The sequence below is a fragment of the Procambarus clarkii genome, chromosome 4 (assembly GCF_040958095.1).
Source record: "Procambarus clarkii isolate CNS0578487 chromosome 4, FALCON_Pclarkii_2.0, whole genome shotgun sequence".
Lineage (NCBI taxonomy): Eukaryota > Metazoa > Arthropoda > Malacostraca > Decapoda > Cambaridae > Procambarus > Procambarus clarkii.
Window position 1 is genome coordinate 41,147,845 of NC_091153.1, and position 16,492 is coordinate 41,164,336.

The window sequence follows — 16,492 nt, forward strand, 5'->3', positions numbered from 1 at the left end:
TTGTGGTGGATAATTGGGCCTGTGGGAAATGCAACGATCTGATGGATTAAGCAATCACAAGTTGAAACTGACCCCAGGCCGAGCTTGGGGAGTAGAACAACACCCTGCTTGATACCTGCTTGATGGGGTTCTGCGAGTTGTTCTCCCCAAGCCCGGCCCGAGGCCAGGCTTGACTTGTGAGAGTTTGGTCCACCAGGCTGTTGCTTGGAGCGGCCCGAGGCCAGGCTTGACTTGTGAGAGTTTGGTCCACCAGGCTGTTGCTTGGAGCGGCCCGAGGCCAGGCTTGACTTGTGAGAGTTTGGTCCACCAGGCTGTTGCTTGGAGCGGCCCGAGGCCAGGCTTGACTTGTGAGAGTTTGGTCCACCAGGCTGTTGCTTGGAGCGGCCCGCAGGCCAGGCTTGACTTGTGAGAGTTTGGTCCACCAGGCTGTTGCTTGGAGCGGCCCGAGGCCAGGCTTGACTTGTGAGAGCTTGGTCCACCAGGCTGTTGCTTGGAGCGGCCCGCAGGCCAGGCTTGACTTGTGAGAGTTTGGTCCACCAGGCTGTTGCTTGGAGCGGCCCGAGGCTAGGCTTGACTTGTGAGAGTTTGGTCCACCAGGCTGTTGCTTGGAGCGGCCCGCAGGCCAGGCTTGACTTGTGAGAGTTTGGTCCACCAGGCTGTTGCTTGGAGCGGCCCGCAGGCCAGGCTTGACTTGTGAGAGCTTGGTCCACCAGGCTGTTGCTTGGAGCGGCCCGAGGCCAGGCTTGACTTGTGAGAGTTTGGTCCACCAGGCTGTTGCTTGGAGCGGCCCGAGGCCAGGCTTGACTTGTGAGAGCTTGGTCCACCAGGCTGTTGCTTGGAGCGGCCCGAGGCCAGGCTTGACTTGTGAGAGCTTGGTCCACCAGGCTGTTGCTTGGAGCGGCCCGAGGCCAGGCTTGACTTGTGAGAGCTTGGTCCACCAGGCTGTTGCTTGGAGCGGCCCGAGGCCAGGCTTGACTTGTGAGAGTTTGGTCCACCAGGCTGTTGCTTGGAGCGGCCCGAGGCCAGGCTTGACTTGTGAGAGCTTGGTCCACCAGGCTGTTGCTTGGAGCGGCCCGAGGCCAGGCTTGACTTGTGAGAGCTTGGTCCACCAGGCTGTTGCTTGGAGCGGCCCGAGGCCAGGCTTGACTTGTGAGAGCTTGGTCCACCAGGCTGTTGCTTGGAGCGGCCCGAGGCCAGGCTTGACTTGTGAGAGTTTGGTCCACCAGGCTGTTGCTTGGAGCGGCCCGAGGCCAGGCTTGACTTGTGAGAGCTTGGTCCACCAGGCTGTTGCTTGGAGCGGCCCGAGGCCAGGCTTGACTTGTGAGAGCTTGGTCCACCAGGCTGTTGCTCACAGCCCGGTTGGTCCGGCACCTCTTGGAGAAAATGATCTAGTTTTCTCTTGAAGATGTCCACGGTTGTTCCGTGGACATCTCCCAGAACCCACTCCAGTATATTCAGTACTTCCTGAATGCAGTACTATAAGGTGAACTGGGGAAGAAAACTCCATACACAGTCCATTCAGCTGGGCTGTAGGAGACTCGAACCGCGGCCTTGAAGCGTGCGAGGCTGAAGCTCTGTCTCCTAGTCTCTCCTAGAGGCCAGGTGAAAGGAATGTGTATTTCCACGGTAGTGTGGATGATAATTTATACTCCATACACAGCTTTAAATGTGGATATAACCATGCCTAATAGGTTCACTAACATGTATACTAATTGATGGTTGGCTGTGAAGTGGGACCAATGAGCCAAAACTCATCACAGCAATTACAATTAGGTGGTTACTCCTGCCCCCACACACAGCCCATGTCATCTCAGACACAACCCATCTTTGCACGGGCTCGCCATAGCCCGTGCTGCTTGGAACTTTTTGTTCCAGGTAGCGAATCTTAAACAACAACCACCACCACCACCACCACCACCACCACCACCACCACCCACTCAATTCCAACTCAAATCCTCTATTGCTAGAATCCACCCTAGAAGGCATCTAAATTATTTGCTCCGATTAAATGTTCTAAATCTGCATTTTCTAGAGTGCAAATGAGAGATATACATAATTCATACACGGAAAATATTAGAGGTACTGATTCCGAATCAGCATGTGTAAATGTCACCACATGAGACCAGGAGGCATGGCAGGATGTGCAAAATACCCCCTTTGAAAAGCAGAGGTGCAATAGGTACGCTGAGAGAGAACTCTTATCAACACCAAAGGACCAAGGGCCAGATTCACGAAGCCTTTACGCAAGCTCTTACGAATCAAACATCTTTTCTCAATCTTTGGCGGCTTTGTTTACAATTATTAGACAGTTAATGAGCTCCGAAGCACCAGGAGGCTGTTTATAATAATAACAACAGTTGATTGGCAAGTTTTCATGTTTTTGAACTGTTTAATAAATGTTATCAAAGCCGTCAAAGATTGAGGAAAGATGGACACGTTTGTAAGTACTTGCGTAACTGCTTCGTGAATCTGGCCCCAAGACTTCTTAAAAGCATTTAGACTGTACATAGACAGAGACCAAGGAGGAGTGGAGGCAGACCAAAGTGGATGGCAACAGTGGTAGAGGGTAGTGACAGTGTCCTAGCCACTGTCACAGTGGGTAGTGAGAGTGGTGGAGGGAGAGAGCACAGTAGGTGGAGAGAGTGGCCGTGAGAGAGCAGTGCCTGCAGTATAGCAGTGGGCGGTGGTGGTGGTGGGTAGGTGGTAAGTAATGGAGACACACACAAGTGGACACGCCGGCACCCACCAAACATGCGAACTCTACCCAATTGCAACCACCTCCTCCACCAACCACCACCAACCACTTGCGCCACCTACACAGCTGTTCCCACTGAGCCCACTTAGCAACACGGCCTCACGCTGGCCCCACCAAATGATTCCTGACACGGATCCCACTTCTCCAAATCACATTTATAAAGATCGCGTGACCTCTTCCCCCTCTCTCTCCCGTCCCCCACCTCTGTCTCAACGCCCGTCTCCCTGTCCCCCCTCCCTCACCCTGTCACGTGTAACACCCCCTCCCTTCCCCCCCCCCCCCCTTCCAAAACATCGCCTTGTACACTTCGTTGTTGATTCCAAGTCACTTCGGAACCACCTTGATGGGGTTCCCAGGGTCAGGCTCTCCCCCCGTGGCTGTTAGTGGGTTTGGCCACAAAAACAAATAAACAGTTATTAGTTAACCCCCTTTTTTGTGTGTTTGTTTGTGTTTGTTTAAGGCATTATATCGGGGAAGGCGCACTTGTCATGGAAGACAAGGGGCGGTTATGAATGCGGGGTGTTGAGCGGTCCCCTCCAGCCACAGACAAAAGACTATCGGGTGACGTTGGTGAAAGTGTCCGTAGGTTGCGTGCTGAGGCACGACGCATGACGCACTCATTGCCACGTGTGTGTGTGTGTGTGTGTGTGTGTGTGTGTTTACTAGTTGTGTTGTGTTTTTGCGGGGGTTGAGCTTTGCTCTTTCGGCCCGCCTCTCAACTGTCAATCAACTGTTTACTAACTACTTTTTTTTTCCCCACACCACACACACACACCCCAGGAAGCAGCCCGTGACAGCTGACTAACTCCCAGGTACCTATTTACTGCTAGGTAACAGGGGCACTTAGAGTGAAAGAAACTTTGCCCATTTGTTTCTGCCTCGTCCGGGAATTGAACCCGCGCCACAGAATTACGAGTCCTGCGCGCTATCCACCAGGCTACGAGGCCCCTATGTGTGTGTGTGTGTGTGTGTGCTGAATTGCGTGCTTCAGCAGACATCGCCACGTGTGTGCGCGTGCACTCACCTAGTTGTACTTTCGGGCGTTAAGCTCTGGCTCTTTGGTCCCGCTTCTCAACCGTCAATCTACTGGTGTACAGGTTCCTGTGCTTCTCAAGCTTCATCATATCTACATTTGAAACTGTGTATGGAGTCAGCCTCCACCACATCACTTCCTAGTGATGTGATTTACTAACTACTCTGACACTGAAAAAGTTCTTTCTAACGTCCCTGTGGCTCATTTGGGGACTCAGCTTCCACCTGTGTCCCCTTGTGCGTGTACTACCGGTGTTTAAATAATCCATCCTTGTCTACCCTGTCAATTCCCATGTGAATTTTGTATGTGGTGATCATGTCTCCCCCGAACTCTTCTGCCTTCCAGCAACGTGAGGTGCAGTTCCCACAGCCTTTCCTCATAACTCATGCCTCTTAGTTCTGGGACTAGCCTAGTGACATACCTCTGAACTTTTTCCAGCTTCGTCTTGAGTATGACAAGGTACGGGCCGCATACTCCAGGATTGGTCTTACATACGTGGTATACAAGGTTCTGAAAGATTCCTTACACAGTTTCCTGAAGGCAGTTCTGATGATAGCCAGCCTCGCATACGCCGCCGATGTTATTCTTTTGATGTGGGCTTCAGGAGACAGGTTTGGCGTGATGTCAACTCTTAGATCTTTCTCTTTGTCCGTTTCGTGAAGGACTTCATCTCCTATTCTGTATCCTGTGTCTGGTCTCTTGTTTCCACTGCCTAGTTTCATTACCTTACATTTACTTGGGTTGAACTTTAGTAGCCATTTGTTGGACCATTCCTTCAGTTTGTTTAGGTCATCTTGTAGTCTCATACTATCTTCCCCTGTCTTAATCCTCCTCGTAATTTTTGCATCATCAGCAAACATTGAGAGGAACGAGTCTATACCCTCTGGGAGATCATTCACATATATCAGGAACAGTATAGGTCCAAGGACTGACCCATGCTCCTATGTGGGAACCGACCTGTGAGATTTATATTTATTTAATTTATATGAATTTATATTTACGTTAATTTATATACTTCGATAGCAATTTGTATAATGATAAGTGGACTGTATTTCTGCAATAATCTCTTAATCTCACAAATCGATCCTCTACACATTAGGGGGGGTTTATTAGTTTATATATATGCAGCCAATCAAACTACAAAATTAACTACATACATTGAAGAGGTTCCTTATCTTATAGTACAGCAGGTTAGTCCACCAGGTATAACTAGGGTGTAGACACCAAATTATCCTCTTTGAGGTAGCTTCCATATCACCCAGTAACTGGTGCACAAATCTTGCTTCCTCGTCTTGACCTGTCAAAAGTGCGCTAGCTGTGAAGCCAGAATCCTATATATGACAAGTATTTCAGAGAAAACTGTACATGGAACATGAAGACCTGGCTTAATTACCTTTAGTTTGAGGCTTCCACGTGCTCTAACCGGGTCACCCTATATAATGACATTAATGGCCATAAATGAAAGATACATGGGTTTCGGAAAGAACACTTAACTTGAATTGTAGACATCGTGTTGGAGATGGTACCTTTGGTTTCCATAACACTACGTCCAAGTAAAATTAACAGGAGCCGAATTTGCTCCCGAGTGAGCCTCTGGTCTCGTACCAAACAATGGCTGTTTAACACTCCATACTATTGACGTTACTGGCCGACATTGTCCAGATATGATAGGAGCTAAATTTGCTCCACACGTCTCGGAGGTGACACAACAATGGCTGCCCTCCTTCCCCCTGACGCCTGGCCTACTTTGTCCAGATTTCAGAAAGTGATAGAAGGGTCACATTTACTCTACTTTAATATTGATAATTAAGTTAATTTATATAAGATGTTTTATGATGGTAAAGTCCAAAGACTAATGTATTTAAGAATAATTCCCACCATAATAGGTGGTGAATTATAATAGTGTGTGGTGATGATATCCCGTTTTCTTTAGACGGTAATTCCACTACAAGTTACGTTTTCTATGGGTTACTTGTTTATACAATACAGCTATTATCTGTATGATATATTAAATGGTGTCGGATTTTCCGACATCCTATCCTCGGTTTCATTACCTCTTCCTTCACTGTTTTTCTCCTGATGTGGCTGTGCAGCAATTTAGGTTGTCTTTGCCTTGCTTGCTATGTCATTTTCATATTGTCTTTCTGCCTCTCTTCTCACCCTGACATATTCATGCCTGGCGCTCTGGTATCTTTCTCTGCTCACTTCTTGAGGTTATCTTGAGATGATTTCGGGGCTTTAGTGTCCCCGCGGCCCGGTCCTCGACCAGGCCTCCACCCCCAGGAAGCAGCCCGTGACAGCTGACTAACTCCCAGGTACCTATTTACTGCTAGGTAACAGGGGCATTCAGGGTGAAAGAAACTTTGCCCATTTGTTTCTGCCTCGTGCGGGAATCGAACCCGCGCCACAGAATTACGAGTCCTGCGCGCTATCCACCAGGCTACGAGGCCCCTTACTACGAGGCACTAGTGTCCTCTTATTTCTATAGCTTCCCCCACGTCCTTGTACTTAGTTGCTTAGCTAGCTTACATCTCTGATTAAACCATGGGTTTCTCGTCTGCCTTTCATTTGTTCCCCTTTGGACTGGGACGAACTTGTCTGCTGCCTCCTTAAACCTCTGCGTGATGTAGTCCATCATGTCTTGGGCCGTCTTTCTTCTGACCTGTTTCCCAAGTTATATCCGTTAGGAATTATCTTATTATCTTATCTTCTCATAGTTTCCCTTTTGGAATGCCAGCCTGTTTGTTGTTTTGTGGTCCCTTTCTTGGGTACCTTAACCCTTCTTCGACCAGATACTCAAACACCCGTACACTGTCATCACTCGTGTGTGTGTGTGTGTGTGTGTGTGTGTGTGTGTGCGCGCGCGCGTGTGTGTGTGTGTGTGTGTGTGTGTGTTTTCACCTAGTTGTGCTTGCGGGGGTTGAGCTCTGCTCTTTCGGCCAGCCTCTACACTGTCAATCAACTGTTTCTACTACTACCTTTTTTCACACCACACACACACAAACACACACACACACACACACACACACACACACACACACACACACACACACACACACACACACACACACACACACACACAAGGAAGCAGCCCGTGACAGCTGACTAACTCCCAGGTACCTATTTACTGCTAGGTAACAGGAGCATAGGGTGAAAGAAACTCTGCACATCGTTTCTCGCCGGCGCCCGGGACCACAAGATCACGAGTCCAGCGTGCTGTCCGCTCGGCCACCGGCTCCCTGGGGGTCTTCTCATTGGACATTGTGTGTGTGTGTGTTGAATCATGTACTTGAGCAGACATCGCCACACTATTCATTAAAATACCGCAATAACCAACTCTCTCATTTCCATTCATGCCATGTGATCATTTCTGCCAAACATCCACATTAAATAAAAGGAATTCCATACTCAACTTCACTAACATCAATGGTACTAAAGATGAATTGTTGCCCCCCAAAAAACGGACAGTGAACCTACCCATAAGGACAGTGAACCTACCCATAAGGACAGTGAACCTACCCATAAGGACAGTGAACCTACCCATAAGGACAGTGAACCTACCCATAAGGACAGTGAACCTACCCATAAGGACAGTGAATTTAAACCCGGAAGAATGAGATTGAAAAAAAAATATGTAAAGGGGTCATGCACAGTAAATTAAACTGTCGATAATTGTACGTAAACAACGTTTTTGGACTGTTTATTGACTGTATCAGACTGTATCAGTGCAAGACTCGCCCCCCCCCCCCACCTGCGTACACGCGTAACTAATGTTGACACAGAAGAACGTTCTATGAGAAGAACGTTTGCCCTTCAGCAGACGGGCAAACGTTCAATACCCCCCTCGTCCTCTCTTGTCAATATTTAAAGGCGGATAAACATGCCATATGGCAGACCTGCGACAGGAACGTTGTTATATCTGGTGACGCCTGAGGTTCAGACGCCTGAAACGTTTGAGCCTTATTTTGTTATGAGGGCGAGCAGTCAGCTTATCACGCGGACGGATGGCCATTCAGCGCTTATAAGAGCCTTGACTGGACCCTATTTACTGGCTTCCGCCGTCTCGCAACCACGGTTTTGGTGAACTTGGGAGGGTGTGGGCGGGTCCAACACTCTCTCTTCCTGCTGGACTTGGTGTCTCATTGGACTGTAGGACTTGGCCTCTCATTGGACTGCAGGACTTGGCCTCTCATTGGATTGTAGGACTTGGGCTCTCATTGGACTGCAGGACTCGGCCTCTCATTGGATTGTAGGACTTGGCCTCTCATTGGACTGCAGGACTCGGCCTCTCATAAGACTGCAGGACTTGGCTTCTCATTGGACTTCATTGGACGGGAGGACATCTCCTTGCCCACCCCACCAAAACAAACATTTTGTCATATCCGATAACATTAATCCACATTTCTGTTAAACTAATACAAAATAAATTAACAATTCAAAATTGTATAGGCCACTATTGTATAACAGTACACGATGGCAGCTCGTCGTCCACAGTTGAGCAGTCTTTACAAAACCCAAACAGTCGTTTGTGGTCTGGTCAACCCAAACAGTCGTTTGTGGTCTGGTCAACCCAAACAGTCGTTTGTGGTCTGGTCAACCCAAACAGTCGTTTGTGGTCTGGTCAACCCAAACAGTCGTTTGTGGTCTGGTCAACCCAAACAGTCGTTTGTGGTCTGGTCAACCCAAACAGTCGTTTGTGGTCTGGTCAACCCAAACAGTCGTTTGTGGTCTGGTCAACCCAAACAGTCGTTTGTGGTCTGGTCAACCCAAACAGTCGTTTGTGGTCTGGTCAATCCAAACAGTCGTTTGTGGTCTGGTCAACCCAAACAGTCGTTTGTGGTCTGGTCAACCCAAACAGTCGTTTGTGGTCTGGTCAACCCAAACAGTCGTTTGTGGTCTGGTCAACCCAAACAGTCGTTTGTGGTCTGGTCAACCCAAACAGTCGTTTGAACAGCTACCAGGTGTAGTTAGCTTGAGATGATGTCGGGGCTTAGCGTCCCCGCGGCCCGGTCCTCGACCAGGCCTCCTTGTTGTTACACACCCCCTAGGAAGCAGCCCGTAGCAGCTGTCTAACTCCCAGGTATCTATTTACTGCTGGGTGAAGTGTGTATTGTATTTAAAGACCATAAATCTAGCCATAGGGAATCATATTTTCTAATATGTGGTAGTTTCAGTGTTTAATTTTTTTTTTTGTAAATAAGGAGACGATAGGCCTATTTATCAACTGCTATTTGCAATGATTTTAATTCGCCGCGTGCGTTAGCCCGCGTTACTCTGGGCCGGGTAATTCGTTACCAGTAACTTTGTTTTCTCTCGACCAATGGTAATTGTTTAATTATAAACAGAAATCACAATAGCGTGATGCATCAAATGAACAACTCCACAAGGGCCGTGACGAGGATTCGAACCTGCGTCCGAGAGCATCCCAGACGCTGCCTTAATCGACTTAATCGTAAAATCCTGGTTTGTGTCTCGGAGAGGCTGCAGGATCCAAGTAAATTCAGTAGAATTTCTGGTTGCAATTCTTATACCATGTCGTAGCTCAGTCGATTAAGGCAGCGTCTGGGAAGCTCTCGGACATAGGTTCGAATCCTCGTCACGGCCCTTGTGGATTTGTTCAATTGATTAATGTTTATAAAAATACGAAACTTAGTAGAGACTTAGGTGGAAGCCGGCTAGCAGACAGCACACTGGACTTATGATCCTGTGGTCCGGGGTTCGATCCCGGGCGCCGGAGAGAAACAATGGGCAGAGTTTCTTTCACTCTGATGCCCCTGTTACCTAGCAGTAAAATAGGTACCTGGGTATTGGTCAGCTGTCACGGGCTGCTTCCTGGGGGTTGGAGGCCTGGTCGAGGACCGGGCCGCGAGGACACTAAAGCCCCGAAATCATCTCAAGATAACGAGGCATTAGTAACCATGGTGTATTCTGCGCTTGTTATCCTGGTTGCAAACAAAAGGTAACTTACATCAACCACTTTGACTGGACGGTAGAGCGACAGTCTCGCTTCGTGCGGGTCGACGTTCAATCCCCGACCGTCCAAGTGGTTGGGCACCATTCCTTAACCCCCCGTCCCATCCCAAATCCTTATCCTGACTCCTTCTCAGTGCTATATAGTCGTAATGGCTTGGCGCTTTCCCCCTGATATTTAAACAAAATTACAAGACATGTCAACACAGATAAACAGCCGAAGTTGTATTGGTAGAAACAATAGATGACAAATGTACGAACACAGATCGAGACGAAAGCCGGTACAAAGGCCAGAATAGTGTTCGAAAGTCACATTAAAGGAAACCGAACAACACTAATTCTGAACACTGGTTGATACTTGGTTGATGGGGTTCTGGGAGTTCTTCTACTCCTCAAGCCCGGCCCGAGGCCAGGCTTGACTTGTGAGAGTTTGGTCCACCAGGCTGTTGCTTGGAGCGGCCCGCAGGCCAGGCTTGACTTGTGAGAGTTTGGTCCACCAGGCTGTTGCTTGGAGCGGCCCGAGGCCAGGCTTGACTTGTGAGAGTTTGGTCCACCAGGCTGTTGCTTGGAGCGGCCCGTGGCCAGGCTTGACTTGTGAGAGTTTGGTCCACCAGGCTGTTGCTTGGAGCGGCCCGCAGGCCCACATACCCACCACAGCCCGGTTGGTCCGGCACTCCTTGAAGAAAACAATCTAGCTTGAAGATGTCCACGGTTGTTCCGGCAATATTTCTTACGCTCGCTTGGAGGGTGTTGAACAACCGCGGACCTCTGATGTTCATACAGTGTTCTCTGATTGTGTCTATGGCACCTCTGCTCTTCACTGGTTCTATTCTGCCCTTATTCCTTCTAATCTCCCCCCATTTCGCCCTCCTCACCCCCCTCCAACCTCGAACATACATTTGCATTAATATATGTAGAAAAGGTACCCGGCTACACCCGGGTCTCTTCCCCGCCTCCCCTATTTTAACCCTTCCCCCCTTATCTCCACCCTGACCCCCCCCCCCATCGTCTCCTACCTTGAGCTACCTTGAGGTGCTTCCGGGGCTTAGTGTCCCCGCGGCCCGGTCGTCGACCAGGCCTCCTGGTTGCTGGACTGATCAACCAGGCTCAACTTCAACTGTCTCAACTTCTCTCAGAAAATTTATTAAGAATCACTGAAACAACTGTATGGTTCTCGTCGAACATAATGATCACCAAACACTATAGGCGAATTACATACAATATTTCACTCTTCACTCCACGAAAACAGCATGGGAGTTTTAAATGCTAGAAATGCTAATATTTCTTCAAGCTATTAACTCAGGCCTACCCCCAATCAACCTATGTCAGTCACATGCCCCAGACCATTACCCCTGCAAATTTTAATGAGACTAACCCGAAGCGTCTAGCCTTCTGTTGTGGATATTACATTGTTTTGTATAATGATTGCCAAATATCAGCATAAATTGTCACACTTTATTATATGAACATATTATAACGTTATTCATCTATTTAGGCAAGGTGTAGTTTTACCTACGTCGGCCACGTTTGGAATAATAATCACATTTATGTAAGATTATTCACATCTACAAGAGAAAACTAGACTGTTTTCTAAAAAACGTGCCGGACCAACCGGGCTGTGGTGGGTATGTGGGCCTGCGGGCCGCTCCAAGCAACAGCCTGGTGGACCAAACTCACAAGTCAAGCCTGGCCTCGGGCCGCTCCAAGCAACAGCCTGGTGGACCAAACTCTCACAAGTCAAGCCTGGCCTCGGGCCGCTCCAAGCAACAGCCTGGTGGACCAAACTCTCACAAGTCGAGCGTGGCCTCGGGCCGGGCTTGGGGTGTAGAAGAACTCCCAGAACCCCATCAACCAGATATCAAGCAGGTGTCCACGGTTGTTCCGGCAACATTTCTTATGTTCGCTGGGAGGACGTTGAACAACCGCGGACCTCTGATGTTTATACAGTGTTTTCTGATTGTGCCTATGGCACCTCTGCTCTTCACTGGTTCAATCTTGCATTTTCTTCCATATCGTTCACTCCAGTACGTTGGTATTTTACTGTGTAGATATGGGACCCGGCCCTCCAGTATCTTCCACGTGTATATTATTCTCTGGGTACACTTACCAAGTCATATATATACCACAACCATTTGTTTGTCCACTTCTCTTACCTCTGGGGGCGAGAGGCTGGGCCCCCTTGAGCATAGATCCCTATTGTTTACTAACACACTAAAAATACACAAAACAAGGTTAGTTGGTCGACGCCATAGGAGTGAATACGATAAAAAGGCTTGGTAAACATTGATGACCTTGAAGTGGCTCTGGGGATCACTGACCCCTGGCAGCCTAGTTGGTCTCTGACCATTCATTCCGGTGCAGCGGTGCCCCGTCTCCCAGACCAGACCCAGAATGGTGGTTGGGCACCATTCCTTCCCCCCCGTCCCATCCCAAATCCTTATCCTGACCCCTTCCTAATACTATAAAGTCGTAATGGCTTGGCGCTTTCCCTTGATAATTAGAAGAAAAATTATATACATTTCCCTGAGGAACTTTGATGTCACAATCTCCCGTCTCTCCTAAAGTGTTTGGTAATATGTTTATTTGTGATGTGTGTCTATGTATATAGTAACACGTTGTACTGAACGGGGTGAGAATAGCTTGAGCTACCTCATCCCTTTGTGTGTATTTTACCTCAATAAACTTATTTCAATTTCTACCAGCCAGGCCCCATCTTCCCTCCCTGCGCCCCGTTAATTAAACCACCTTCCCCCGCCCCCATTCCTTCGGTCCCAAGAGTTACCCAACCATCCAGCTCCACCTTACCTTACCTTGAGGTTACCTTGAGGTGCTTCCGGGGCTTAGCGTCCCCGCGGCCCGGTCGTCGACCAGGCCTCCTGGTTGCTGGACTGATCAACCAGGCTGTTGGACGCGGCTGCTCGCAGCCTGACGTATGAGTCACAGCCTGGTTGATCAGGTATCCTTTGGAGGTTCTTATCCAGTTCCTCCACGCCCGCTACTTATTCTTCCTCGTTCCCTCCTGCTTGGTGGGGTTCTGGGAGTTCGTCTACCTCCCCAAGCCCGGCTCGAGGTCCACTAGGCTGTTGCTTGGAGCGGCCCGCAGGCCCATATATCCCCACGCGAGACTAAATTTGTCTGCAGATTCTTCCCCTACCTTACCTTGCGGGGATTTCGGGGCTTAGCGACCCCGCGGCCCGGTCTCCTTGTTGCTGGACTGGTCAACCAGGCTGTTAGACGCAGCTGCTGGCAGCCTGACGTATGAATCATAGCCTGGTTCATCAGGTATCCTCTGGAGGCGTTTATCTCCATCGCTTCTTTGCACGCACCATACGTGACTGGAATGTCTACATTTCAGCTACGGAAGAAAAGCACTTTGTGGTGGATAGCCTTTAGAGTCTTGTTACAGGCGCACAGATAGGGAAACATGGACGGATTAGGCAAAAAATGAACAGCTATTCATTTTGCTCATACTCGAGTACTATCATATACATGTACTCTGAAAGATCTTCCAGACATACACGAGACCATTCTGCAGTTGAGGTTCCTATCCATCCTCTCATCCTCACAAGTCAAGCCTGGCCTCGGGCCGCTCCAAGCAACAGCCTGGTGGACCAAACTCTCACAAGTCAAGCCTGGCCTCGGGCCGCTCCAAGCAACAGCCTGGTGGACCAAACTTTCGCAAGTCAAGCCTGGCCTCGGGCCGCTCCAAGCAACAGCCTGGTGGACCAAACTCTCGCAAGTCAAGCCTGGCCTCGGGCCGCTCCAAGCAACAGCCTGGTGGACCAAACTCTCACAAGTCAAGCCTGGCCTCGGGCCGCTCCAAGCAACAGCCTGGTGGACCAAACTCTCACAAGTCAAGCCTGGCCTCGGGCCGCTCCAAGCAACAGCCTGGTGGACCAAACTCTCACAAGTCAAGCCTGGCCTCGGGCCGCTCCAAGCAACAGCCTGGTGGACCAAACTCTCACAAGTCAAGCCTGGCCTCGGGCCGGGCTTGGGGAGTAGAACAACTCCCAGAACCCCATCAACCAGGTATCATACATCACCATGTCTTATACTGAATATGATCAATTCTCCTCAATTCCTTCAATCCCCGACCGTCAAAGTGGTTGGGCACCATTCCTTCCCCCCCGTCCCATCCCAAATCCTTATCCTGACCCCTTCCTAATACTATAAAGTCGTAATGGCTTGGCGCTTTCCCTTGATAATTAGAAGAAAAATTATATACATTTCCCTGAAGAACTTTGATGTCACAATCTCCCGTCTCTCCTAAAGTGTGGTGAGGTCCAGAGGCCAGATTCACGAAGCCGTTACGCAAGCACTTACGAACCTGTCCATCTTTTCTCAATCTTTGGCGGCTTTGTTTACAATTTGTAAACAGTTAATGAGCTCCGAAGCACCAGGAGGCTGTTTATAACAATAACAACAGTTGATTGACAAGTTTTCATGCTTGTAAACTGTTTAATAAATGTAACCAAAGCCGTCAAAGATTGAAGAAAGGTGTACACGTTCGCAAGTTCTTGCGTAACTGCTTCGTGAACTTGGCCCCAGGTTCGTAAGTGCTTGCGTAACTACTTCGTGAATCTGGCCCCAGGTTCGTAAGTACTTGCGTAACTACTTCGTGAATCTGGCCCCAGGTTCGTAAATACTTGCGTAACAGCTTCGTGAATCTGGCCCCAGGTTCGTAAGTACTTGCGTAACTGCTTCGTGAATCTGGCCCCAGCTTCCTGGGCTCCTTTCACCTCGTTGGCTACTATTTGAAGGCAATTCTGGTCCTCTCGGCGTCGTGCACCTCGCAGTCTTTTCTAGCTTGGGCTTGCCTGCTTTAGGGTCTGTGTATTTACTATTTGTGCCTGCAGGGTCGGGCTCTTGGACCCCCGCCTTGATAGTCTTCGGTGGTCTAATCACTCTAATGTACTGACTCCCGACCTAATTTCATGTATTTACTACATATATTTTATATACACACACACACACACACACACACACACACACACACACACACACACACACACACACACACACACACACACACACACACACACACACACACACACACAGAGGGGGCCTGGTAGCCTGGTGGATAGCGCGCAGGACTCGTAATTCTGTGGCGCGGGTTCGATTCCCGCACCAGGCAGAAACAAATGGGCAAAGTTTCTTTCACCTGAATGCCCCCTGTTACCTAGCAGTAAATAGGTACCTTGGAGTTAGTCAGCTGTCACGGGCTGCTTCCCGGGGTGTGTGGCGTGGAGAGAGAAAAAAAGTTGTTAGTAAACAGTTGATTGACAGTTGAGAGGCGGGCCGAAAGAGCAGAGCTCAACCCACGCAAGCACAACTAGGTGAATACACACACACTGTCACGATAGTGATAGATTGGTATTATAGATAGTACCAATCTATAAAAGATGGTAGCCAAGAGGAACCTCTAAATTATGGTGACCCCGTAGTGGACTTACCTGGCACAGGAGCGGGGCAAGAAGCGCGGGCTATGGTGAGCCCGTAGTGGACTTACCTGGCACAGGAGCGGGGCAAGTAGCACGGGCTATGGTGATCCCGTAGTGGATTTACCTGGCACAGGAGCGGGGCAAGAAGCGCGGGCTATGGTGAGCCCGTAGTGGACTTACCTGGCACAGGAGCGGGGCAAGTAGCACGGGCTATGGTGAGCCCGTAGTGGACTTACCTGGCACAGGAGCGGGGCAAGTAGCACGGGCTGTGGTGAGCCCGTAGTGGACTTACCTGGCACAGGAGCGGGGCAAGTAGCACGGGCTATGGTGAGCCCGTAGTGGACTTACCTGGCACAGGAGCGGGGCAAGTAGCACGGGCTATGGTGAGCCCGTAGTGGACTTACCTGGCACAGGAGCTGGGCAAGTAGCACGGGCTATGGTGAACCCGTAGTGGACTTACCTGGCACAGGAGCGGGGCAAGTAGCACGGGCTATGGTGAGCCCGTAGTGGACTTACCTGGCACAGGAGCGGTGCAAGTAGCACGGGCTATGGTGAACCCGTAGTGGACTTACCTGGCACAGGAGCGGTGCAAGTAGCACGGGCTATGGTGAACCCGTAGTGGACTTACCTGACACAGGAGCTGGGCTATAACTGTATCATTAACAATCGTCGTAGTCAAAACACTAGAACAAACTAGAGCCAAACTGAACACCTTGAGTTATGACATAATAACGGACGGACAGTATGGTCTTCGAACAGGAAGATCCTGTGTAACAAATCTAATGTGTTTTTATGATAGTCAGAGATACTACAGGAAGGAGGTGGTTGGGCTGACTGTCTCTCTCTCTCTCTCTGGACCTAAAAAAAAAGGCTTTTGATAGTCCCACAAAAGAGGCTGTTCTGGAAACTGGAACATGCTGGAGGAGTGACTGTTACCCACCTTGAGGTGTTTCCGGGGCTTAACGTCCCCGCGGCCCGGTCGTCGACCAGGCCTCCTTGTTGCTGGACTGGTTAACCAGGCTGTTGGACGCCGTTTCTCGCAGCCTGACGTATAAATCCCAGCCTGGTTGATCAGGTATCCTGTTATTGAAGGTGCTTGTAAAGTTCTCTCTTGAACACTGTGAGGGGTCGGCCAGTTATGTCCCTTATGTGTAGTGGAAGCGTGTTGAACAGTCTCGGACCTCTGATGTTGATAGTTCTCTCAATACTGTCTTTATATACTGCAGCCTAAGCAAGAGCGTCAACTTTATCATGTTCCTGCATGCCAATGTGAAAAGGAATCCACAACATTTT

The 16,492-nt window shown here is 49.4% G+C and overlaps 1 protein-coding gene across 1 annotated transcript in view; it reads left to right on the top strand.

Annotated features, from left to right (window-relative positions):
• The window catches only part of LOC123750599 (serine/threonine-protein kinase minibrain), a 156,497-nt gene that overhangs the window by 24,759 nt on the left and 115,246 nt on the right, over positions 1–16,492 (top strand).